This window comes from Nipponia nippon, unplaced genomic scaffold, assembly GCF_047370975.1.
Source record: "Nipponia nippon isolate SJK-2023a ecotype South Korea unplaced genomic scaffold, ASM4737097v1 scaffold_4, whole genome shotgun sequence".
In the NCBI taxonomy this organism is placed as follows: Eukaryota; Metazoa; Chordata; class Aves; order Pelecaniformes; family Threskiornithidae; genus Nipponia; species Nipponia nippon.
In genome coordinates, this window is record NW_028262358.1 from 32,932,413 (window position 1) to 32,943,348 (window position 10,936).

The following is a 10,936-nucleotide window of genomic DNA, read 5'->3' on the forward strand; positions in this document are numbered from 1 at the left end:
TACAAGGTCATCACGTCCTGTTTCCTACAATCACAGACAACTGCATAATAGACACATAGTCCAGCAGACTCCACAGCACATTTTTTCCAGTACTGTCACACATTAACATAAGACATCTCAAGTGACCAGTGGGAAGCAGAATTAGATAAATTTTTCAGTCTGAAATGAGGCAGCCATTTTCACTCTTAGTTTAAAGCAGTTGACAATGACAAATTAGGTATTTCATTGTACGGAGGTATATTACCATCTCCCTGACCTCTGATATGGGATTCTAGAGATCATAATTTAGTCCATTCTTATTTGAATATTCATGCTCTGTGGATAAAAATATATACAGCTGTAGATAATATTTCTTATGTCAAAGTGAGAAAAACCAAAATATTGGTATGTATGTAATCTGAATTGTATGGTTGATATATCTTGCAAAAATTGAGGCCGGTAATCGAAAAATTGACTCTCAAGACTGATGAAGCAGCATTCTTAAACTGCTTTTTATTAAAAGTACAGTGATACTATACAAAAATGTTAATATATTATGTTAGGTCCACTATAGCTTGTATTTACAGTATTTTCTTAGATAAGACTCCCATTTCACAGTAGCTTAGCTACACTAACAGATGTGTAAATCAGAAAGAGTATAGGCCTCTGGAGATATCCCAATAGATGTGACCATACTAAACATCACCACTGTAAGTAAGCAGGGGATGAGGCAGTGAAGAGTTGCTTGCTGAATTTTGCCTCTGTTTAAACATAAAACGTGTCATGAAGGGCACAGTAGGACAATTATAGCTTAACACATGTCCCCCAGCAGGTACCTGAAGCTATTCTAGGTAAGCCCAGACACAGCTGGAAAACAATTCATAGGTCCCCCAAGGAAAATTTCACCTAGTCAGAAAATGCATCTGGTTTTCTCCCTATAACTTAGTAATGGTGAGTGCCAAAGACTTCGTAATGTTCACACAGACTGCCTGAATCCTGCTGATGATTAAAGGCTAAGGTCAAGCTTTGTACTTCTGTCATTGGCAACACATTTCAGGGTCTCTACAACAGAGCCAGAGAGATTCACTCATTGGGATGCCTGACCCACAGGGCAGTAAAAGTATGAAACAAGCAACGAGGGCAAGTTCGTATCTCAGTAGGGCACAGTTGGAAGACAGTTCATATTGGCAGGGCCCTAGCATGGTTATTACTCTATCCCTGCATAACAGTGCAGGAGGATGCTGACAGATCAGAGCACAGGCAAGAACAAAACCAACTGTTTCTCTGTGCATTCAGCTGTTAGAAACATAGTTTAATTGGTTCCTGCTGTATACATGGCTGCAAAAGTAGCAAAGGACTAAAGTCCCCTCATATTTGGTCAAGATCTTGCTTTCTTTCATCTGTTGTGCAGATGCTGCTGGGGTCACCTGCCTGGAGGGGGTCAGGATTCTGCCAAATGGATTTAACCAGGGTACTTACAGTCCAGGAATCCCAGCTTAATGGTCAGTGACTCAGTGAGAAAACCAAGACTGCCTGCACTAGTGGATGGCCCCATTCCTGACAACGTTTGTAAGGAAGAATGATATCCTGGCAAATCCTCTCTACAGATGTATGCTGTTTAATCTAACAAATAAACCCATTCCACCTAGTTAGGGCAGATCTCTTACAATCATAATCAGCAGCACCTAAGTTTCATATTCTCAGTGTAGGCAAAAACCTAAACAAAAGGTGGAGAGTAGGAATTAAAACTGGGTATTATAACTCGAGGCTCTGGGAAGCCCGAACACAGATATGGGGGAGGGAGAAAAAAAGGGGAGGAGTACCCACTCTGCAGTAGGGTGACATACTTCTGGGAGAAGTATAATTTTGGTGAATATATGGCTTGTCTGACAGGCAGAAGGCTAAATGCGACATAATGATAAAGATGTTGTTATAATATTTTAGTTTAATTGCTATAGCTTTGTTAAATTAACACTTCAGAGGACATAAAGATAGCTTTAAAAAATGGGTCTTGTCCTGGTTTCAGCTGGGATAGAGTTAATTTTCTTCTTGGTAGCCGGTTTGGTGCTGTGTTTTAGGTTTAAGATGAGAACAATGTGGATAACACACTGATGCTTTGGTTCTTGCTAAGTAGTGCTAAGTTGTTGCTAAGTAGTTGCTAAGTAGTGCTTACACTGGTCAAGGACTTTTCAGCTTCCCATGCTCTGCCAGGTGCACAAGAAGCTGGGAGAGGGCAGAGCCAGGACAGCTGACCCAGACTGGCCAAAGGGCTATTCCATACCATATGACATCATGCCCAGTATATAAGCTGGGGGAGTTGGCTGAGGGGCAGGGATTGCTGCTCAGGGACGGGCTGGGCATCGGTCGGTGGGTGGTGAGCAACTGTATAGGGTATCACTTGCTTTGTATTACTATTGTATTGTTATTATTTGGTTTTTTATTATTATTGTTATTATTACTATTACTACTGTTCTATTTTTGTTTTACTTCAGTTATGAAACTGTTCTTATCTCAACCCACAAGTTTTCTCCCTTTTACCCTTCCGATTCTCTCCCCCATCCCACCGCGGGGGAGTGAGCGAATGGCTGCATGGTGCTTAGTTGCTAGCTGGGGTTAAACCACGAGAGGTCTCTAGCCTACCTGCAGTAACAGTATTTATATGATAGTACAGACTCCCATCAGGTTGCAGTCATGTGAGAAAGCTGTGCCTCAGTTTCCCCAAATACTAAATCCATTAATATTTTTAAAGTTCTTGGAAATTTTCCAAAGGAAAGTGCTGAATGCAAAGAATAAATTGCTAACTTTATCTAACTATATATATGTGACTTATCCTCAAATATTTATATAGTGTATGACTCAGACAAGAAAATATTCTCATCATTTAACTCCTACTGATTAAATAGGAACAGTCCATTGAGATTGCCCCAGCGCCATCAGAAACAATCTGGCTAATGAGCATACAATAGCCACAGCATTCAGGGTTTGATCTTAGATCAGTGAAAAGTACCGAACTTACTGTATTGTAGGCTGATGATTTACTGACTACACGTTTTCAGAGGGACTGGACTGTTGTAATATTCTCGAGCAAAAAAATAGCTTCATATTAGAGGGAAATCATGTTACACCTCTACAAGAGTCCAGGAAACTTCTACGCGCAGATCAGCAGAGGAAAGGATGCTTATACAGCTCCACAGTAGTTTCATTCCTTCTTGAAAAGATTGCTCCCTTCGACCTGACAAGGAAAGGAGCAGAACTGGCAGGCTGATGCAGAACAACATGGAATTCCCTTTTATTTCCATCACAGCCTTCTGGAGATTTGAAAGAAAACAGATGACAGTGCAGGACCAAGAGCATGCAAAGAGATTAATGATTTTCCAAGACCAGTCTGAAACACCTAAAAATAGCCTATTTTTTTTTAAAGTACTGAGCTTTCCTGGAATATGGAAGCATCCCAAATATTTGTTATTTATTAAAATATCAGCAACAATCATACTATTGATGAGTAAGCTTGTTTGAAATGTTCTGATTTAGACAAATACTTAAATGCAAAAGAAAATTCAAAACATTTCTAAAAATAACTGGAGGGGTGTTAGCAAATTAAATCCTTTCTGCAAAAATTTGTCACTGTTTGTAATCCATGCTGGAACTGGTGAACGAGGAGAGATGCGGGTCACTTTTTTCATGGACAAGAAGACGCAGACAGTGCTAAAAATGAAGGTATAGTTTCTTCATGTGCATTCTTGACACTTAAAGGACTCTAAAATGTGAATAAGTTTCTGGAGGTTTATGATGTATTTGGTCAGGTTCCTCAGCCCACATCTTATAGATATGACTGTTTCTCCCTCGTAGAATAGCTGAAACATCAGAGGATCTTCACAGCGTTTTCTCTCTCGAAGGCCACAGGAATATAAAAATGCGTATACTGAGTCAGATCAGAAGTCCATCTAAACCAGTACCCTATCTTCAAGTAATGGTCAGCTGCAGATGGTTAGGGAAAGCATATAAAAATACCATATATAGTCTGATCCTACCCCTGCTCAATCCTTTTAGTTGTTCAGGATTTGGAGATGGGAGTACAGCCAGATTATCATATTTAATAGCTACCAGTGGACCTATCCTCCAAGATTTTTCATCTCTTCCCACAGCTTTGTCTTGGGAGAAGAGAATCTTGCCACGTGATATTAAACCCTTGAAATGTATCCTCGCATGACTTCTTCACAATGAAATCCAAGCTGGATTGTGCTCCTTGGCAGAAATGTTCCTTCTCCCTTTTGTGTGTGTGTGTGTGTCTTTGTGTATTTAATTTATGAAAATGTCCTGGGAACATATCTTCAGATCAGATCTTAAAAAGTTAAATTGGACCTGACCACTTTCTTCAAGGATGAACAGGGCACTGTGTAAATCTCCATCTTTTAAGACTTCATGGCTCATTAATTCAATTGTTTAAGCAGCTAAAAACATTGCCCCTCAAAATAGCAAACAAAATAAAGCCCCCCAAATCAGGATTGTTCACTGTCTTGAATAATAAAAGCCGTAAGAGTAAAAATGAGTCCTTGTTTATGGCTCCTTAGAAAGTAATATATCAAGGAGACAGAAGAGTTGTTGGGTCTCACAAATCAGCTTTGTCCCCAATTCAAAGAAGAGCTGGGCTGCCACATTCATTGCCTGAATTTAAGTAATCTTGGGACACAGTGAAGAGAAAAATACTCTTAACAAATGCAAACTTCAAAGCTCATGAGCAGAAATATCAACTTCAGTGATTATTACTTTGAAGCCAGCAAAACTGGGAAGTGAGCAAGCACTTCTTATTCAGGGAGGGAGCCTGTTCCTCTCTTGCTGGCAAAGTTTTCCTCAGTTCCTCAAGGTTACCTCTATTTCCATTTTCATGCAGTCTAAACACATCCTTCTGATCTCCAGCTCCCACTCCTTGAATTCCAGCAAGCTGCCTGATCTCCTCCCTTTCTTATCTACTTCCTTCTTTCCACCTTAAGTCTCTCTAATTCCTAACTCCAGAGAAACCTTATCACTGATATAAGCCTGCCGTACTCTCAGAATAACTTTTCTACTAAATCCAAAAAACATGAGCTTCGCCTCGTCAGATTTGTTATTCCATGTTGTCCCAAGTCTAGAAAACTCCTACCACTAGAAGACGTTATCTGACACCACAGAGATCACCAGAGAAGCCAAAATCTCAAGTGTTGAAATACCATGTGGAAAACAAATTGAAAATATAAATCTAACATGGAACATGAACTTTGAGCAACATACAAACCAGACACAAAGTCTAAGGGAGGGAAAAGCCTATTTGGCCATCATCAGGTAGAGATTTAACACATAGCACTAAGAGAGCTTGAGGCTGCACTACCAATAGTGCTGCTCAGGATGTGATCTGTTCATGGGCAGGTGGCTACATGGCTCTCAGCAAATCAAAGCGAGGCACGTCCTGGACATGTAAAGAAAAACAGAATATGAGTACAGGACTGACATACCAAAGCTCATGGGAGCTTCTGGCAACATAGGACACATTCCTCTGTGACTTCTACTGCTGTAAAACAGCAGTAGCTCCACTGACCTTCAGAGAGCTACACTGCTGTAAAAAGTATGTGAGAAGAATCAAATCCACTGTGTAGATTTGCCCAAGTCAGTCAGCCAGCATTTCAAAAGTAGCTTATAATTTTGGCTGTCTCAATTTTTGAGTCTTGGTGCCTTAACAAGACACTAAAAATAAAGAGCCAAAATTACAGGTTACTTTGCACAACTTGGGCCTCAGTTTCTCTGGACCAAATTCTGATGCTACTTGAACTTACTTGTAATTGAAGACTGGAATAAGTTTCTTGAACAATATGGAGCTACAAAAAACTTTCACTAGTACAGATGAGAGCAGACTTGCACTATCTGTCCCTCAGGTCACTCATTACTAGTCTGAAGATACTGGGTGAAATCCTCAGCTGGAATACATTTGTGATAGCTACACTGGAGCCCCCATACCTATTTGTACTGGCTGAGAATCCAACCCAATAAATCCCATTTAACTAATTTACATAGCATTATGAAATTTAATACCTACACAGAGCTTGGAAGATAATAAGTCCTCAGCCTGATAATGACTCAGAGTAGTGCCAAACAGAAGTAACTCCACTGTTAAGTGGAATTGCAGAAAGATGAGAAACGAAACAGATCTTCTGCATGTAAAGTGAGTGCATATATACGGAGTCCTACTAATACCAGTTTTCTGCAAATGCCTCAGTTCAAAGGAGTGTGATATTAGGGAATGCAACTGGTAAAACGGAAAAGCCATAAGAGAAACCACTGTCAATAATCAACACAACAAAAAGCATGGGAAAATACACGTAAACTCTTTCATCCAATGAAAATCAGAGCAGTCAGCTTTCTTTTAATTTAGGAACATGCTGTGCTTGCCTGGGGGCTGCAGGGGCAGGGAAGAGAGAGAGGGTCAGATCTCCATAGGATTGATCCAGGTTTGAAAATTCGCAGCAATTAAAGTGCTGAGAACCAAGCCTTCCACACATCCTTCCCCGAAGTGTCAGGAAATGGTGTCCCCTGATTGCTCAATTGCTAGGTCAGATGGCTGGCCTGAAGGGACTAGATGGGTTTCTAGGATTCCACTGGACCTTGGGGAAATTTTATGTCAACTAAGGCAGATGGAGCAAAACCAAATTATCTGGGAGATGCCTTCAAGACGCTGTTCAACTCTTGCTGTGCCTCCCTGCCAATAAAACACAGTCAGTGCGTGCCACATCTGGACTTGGTAAGAAAAATTTTTGCGACTGATTTCAAGATGAACAGAATGATCTCCATTACACATAAGGAACACAACTAAAATAAACACCAGCGATAGCAGCAGACAAGTGATACAGTGTGGTAAGGCCACTAGGATATCCAGAGAATTTGCTTACTCAGCTCTGTGAAACCATGAGACTGCACTTCGTAACACATAATATAGACTTTTAAAACCTCAGGGTTGCATTGTGTCTGTCATAAGCTCCAACAGGGAATTGTTTTCTGTTTCACAAAGCAAAACTGAAAAGATGTGTGCCCTGTCCATACTGCGTTTGTTTCTCTTGCTTCCAGGGTCAGTGTCCACCAGTAGAAGACCTAGTAATTTCCTGGCTGGTATAACCTCATCTAAACTCAAGGATGTTAAGTGATGACCCATGCATTTTTATGAGACACTAAATTTATCTCCTGCCGGATTAGTATCTCCTTCCCCATTCCTCCTCCTACCGTTCCACTCAGTGTGCAACTTTCCCCCTGAAGCATGACTAACAGCCCACAAGGAACTTCCAGATTTGCAAACCCCTGCAGGTAGTGTCACTCACTAGTGGGATGCTGAGCTGGAGGACAGAGAGAGGAATCGTGAGACAGAAAGGAAGCAGTCAGCTTAATACACCCCAAATCTGGAATTATCTCCTCTTTAGTTCCTCTTCTCACCCTCTCAGCTTTCAGCAGTTCTGTAAATATTAGTTCTGTATTGCCCAATGCACTTCAGACAGACTAATTGCTGAACCAGGTAAAAGTGTCTGTGGCTCCCGGACACTTGTCTTGGCTGTGACAGCTCTCAAGCTTTTATTGGGGCATATAGGTTTCTAACAAGTTACCACATTTCTTAAGGATTTTTTTTCTTTCACATTGCCAGCCAATGTGATTAGGCTGTTGTTAAGAAAATAAAGCAGCTTCTTGGAAAAGGAGCTGCTAGGCTACTGGAAACAGAATCTAATAAGAAATAAATGGGGGAGAGGAAAAGGATTCTGATATGTCATGGTAAAGCAGCCCAGATCCCAAACCAATTCCTTCCAAGTCTGGAGACTTCACTTCCAAAATACATCCCTGCAGGATCTGGCTCTGAGAACACATGCTCCCTTACACGTGCAGTCAGTACGGTTGCTTTTTCTCCAGCTCAGCCTAGCTTGCTTTACATCGCATGGCATAGCATGGCATCCTTTAGTGGGGATTAGACCTTGAACATCTGCCCAGTAAAGGCTATCCCCATTACATTAGCCAGCACAGTGGTTACATCAACCTGCAGCTGCTTTCAGCCCAGCTAACTAGACTTGCTCAATTTCATTTTGCAGGGGAGATGCCTGCAAAACTCCCTCCTCCCAATCCTCACCTTTCCCCCTTCACTTCCTTCTCCCTGTCCCAGCAACCTACACTGCCATCCTCAAGAGGAAAAGTATTTGCAGGCTTATTCCATTACCAAAACAACTCAGCCCAGGGAGCGCTGACTCGCAACAGCCTTTCTTGTGACTGCTTGTTGGCTGAAGCCAATTACTAACAGCACAGTGCACTATATTGTGCAATTCACATAGCTCCTGCTTCTCAGCCCAGCTTTGTGTTTATGTTCAAGGGCGTCATCTCTCCTGCCAGCAATCGCACAGACCAAGCACCCTCTCCCTGGCAAAGAGCTTTCTAAAGTTACAAGTGCTAGCTAAGTATGTCAGCTTCACACATGAGGCATCAAACTCTTCCACCCACCTGGGGAAATGAGCTGTTTCTGTCATGGGTCTCATTAGAGAAGATGCCAATGAGGAGGACAGCTGCCTCCACAGCTGTCCCCAGAACTGCTCCCATCTCTACACAGGGAATGAAGAAGGGACATCCAGGTGTGGGGTGGGGGAGGTAAGGTTAGTTACATGAATGCAGCACTGAATTTTAATTGTAAATAAATACAGCAGAGTGCCCCACTGAAAACACCACCTTCTTATGGAGTAGGCTTGTGAATCTCTGGACTGCTGAGGTAAAAAAAAAAAAATTATTAAGACTCACTAGCTTTCCTTGGGACTTGCACCATGTGCTATAACAGTACCTCTGAAAGTTTTTCACAGGGACATTCTCCTTGTAGTAGCTGCCTCCTTCATGTATGATCCTGTCACCAATAGTTTTTGTATGTGAGAGATGCCTCTTTCCTCTGCAGAAGCAGTGAGTTCTTTGGAGAACCCTTACTATCAAACTAGTACAGGCTCAAGGTGCTAAATTTGTCAGATTTAGCAAGCGACACCCCATACTCATGTTAGGATCTGTTACTGTCAGTAGCCTTGCAAACAGAGTGGGACAGAACTGCATTGTCAGGGAGCCAGGAAATTGCCTGTCCTCCTCATAAGGAAAGAGGAACTGCATGCTGCACAATATGACAAGGGATTAAAGAGTTAAAAAAGAAATCCTGTGTTGTGAAGTTGCCTAAGGAAGTTGGGTTTTGCCTAGGGCTTATTTGGGATTTTGCTGTCCTGCTACCAGAAGATGAAGGAGCTAAATTTCAGTTAATTTTGTAGTCTTCCAAAAATACATTCTTCCCTCCCTCTCCAACCTCCCTCATCCCCTGTCACCTCCATCCATATACAGAAAAGTGCAAAAGCCTCCACCATCAGCCCCTCTGCATACCTTTGGGAGAAGCAATCAAGCTAAACCTGAATCCTGTGTGCTGCCAAGCTGGCTTCAGGATATTTCAGAGGAGAAAAAAAAAAGACAAGTGGTACTTGCAGAGATTTGTTCTTGAAAACAAGCAAAAACACAAGAAGAGTTGCTGCAGCAGCTGCACTTACACTGTAGTGCCCGTGCCTCTGCGCAGTTCCTCCCTGCTCTGCAGTCCTGTAATCCACATAGAGGAATGCCTGTGCTGCTCCCCTCGCTGGCTGTGCTGTTGTAGTGAGACTGGAACTGCTGCTGTTTTCACTTTCAGACCAGCCTCTCTCTCCAAATCCTCTGACGTCAGACAGCCTCTAAGAGATATTTATGGAATGAACGATCTAAAGTTTCTCTAGGTAGAGTCCAGATTGCAGTTTTTTGGGATTTGTAATTTTTACAGTTTTGGATAGAAAAATCCCTCCAAGAGGGGTCAGGGAGGAAATGGTGGGGAACTACAGATGAGGTTGTGTAAGTCCCTGGCAAAAGACAATCCTTGTACTTTTCTGCCCATGGTGTATTATATCCACACCCAGGATGTAACTATCTGTCATGCAAGTCCCCATTTGGAAAGCGGTATTTTCCAGTCTCTCAGCTGTGCCTAAACAGTGTTTGAATCAAGCCTGGCAAAGAGGTCTCCCCGCCCCCACACACACACTTAGCCCACAGCCCTCTGCTGTGTCCAGGCTTTGACTGGATTTAACTAAAACAGGAGTGAAACAGCCCTTCCAAGCATCTTGTCCACATCCTCTTTCAGTTTTGCACTAACCCCTTCCAGCTGGAATGTTTTCCCAGGCATGTGGGCCAGTTCTAACTTCAAAATACCTTCTGGAAGCATCTCATCTCAGATGAATACCACCAGCTCAGAAAATTCATTTCATCTTAGATCTCTATTATGCTCTCCCTATTTGCATCTCTATCTCTAATATTTCTTTGGTATGGTACAGTATGACACGCTTCACCTGCTCTGAAAGCCACTTACAGTGTTACGTAGAAGAGAAGAGATGCTAGAGCAAAAACTGAAGCAGAAGTATTAGCATTAATGTTAAGGTGAAATTGAAGAGTGAAATTCTCTGATAGTATAATCCTGCTGAGGCAAGTGATGATAAATTTGGACTGACAAGACCTCTTTATTTCACATTTAGGAGCTGAGCTTGGCTATAAGCCTGTAAGTATCAGTAGTCCCATCTAAGAGATGAGGAAACTGAATGCTGAAGGTGAAATGATATATGTTGAAAGTCCTTGAATGAGCCTTGCCTGATTACAGGCAGACCTTTTTATGAAGTTCAAAACTTGCTCAACGTTTTCTGGAGGAATCTACAAATGTGCTGCTATTATAAGAAACTGTTATTTTTTTTTATACCCCATCATTTCCATTTGTAAGCAGTTATAAGAAGTATGTGTCTTGGTACCCGTTTTGGAGATGCAAGTGCTATTTCAAAATGCAAAGCCAAGGCTCTTTTCTGTGCAACTTACTGGCAGAGCAAATTTACCATTTGGGGCTGTGTGGATTAGTTTTTTCATATACATATGCTTT

The 10,936-nt window shown here is 41.8% G+C and overlaps 1 protein-coding gene across 2 annotated transcripts in view; it reads right to left on the reverse strand.

The window, feature by feature from the left end:
* Positions 1-9,626, reverse strand: part of DAAM2 (dishevelled associated activator of morphogenesis 2) — a 212,857-nt gene extending 203,231 nt beyond the window's left edge. The window contains exons 1-2 of one of the 2 annotated variants that reach the window (XM_087775930.1): positions 9,540-9,607; positions 9,379-9,430 (exon numbers count right to left, since the gene is read on the reverse strand). The gene's annotated coding sequence lies outside the window, so the exon portion shown is untranslated. Of the gene's footprint in view, positions 1-9,378; positions 9,431-9,539 lie in introns of both variants that reach the window. The other variant, XM_009475067.2, reaches the window with a different exon arrangement.
* Positions 9,627-10,936: the final 1,310 nt, after the last annotated feature.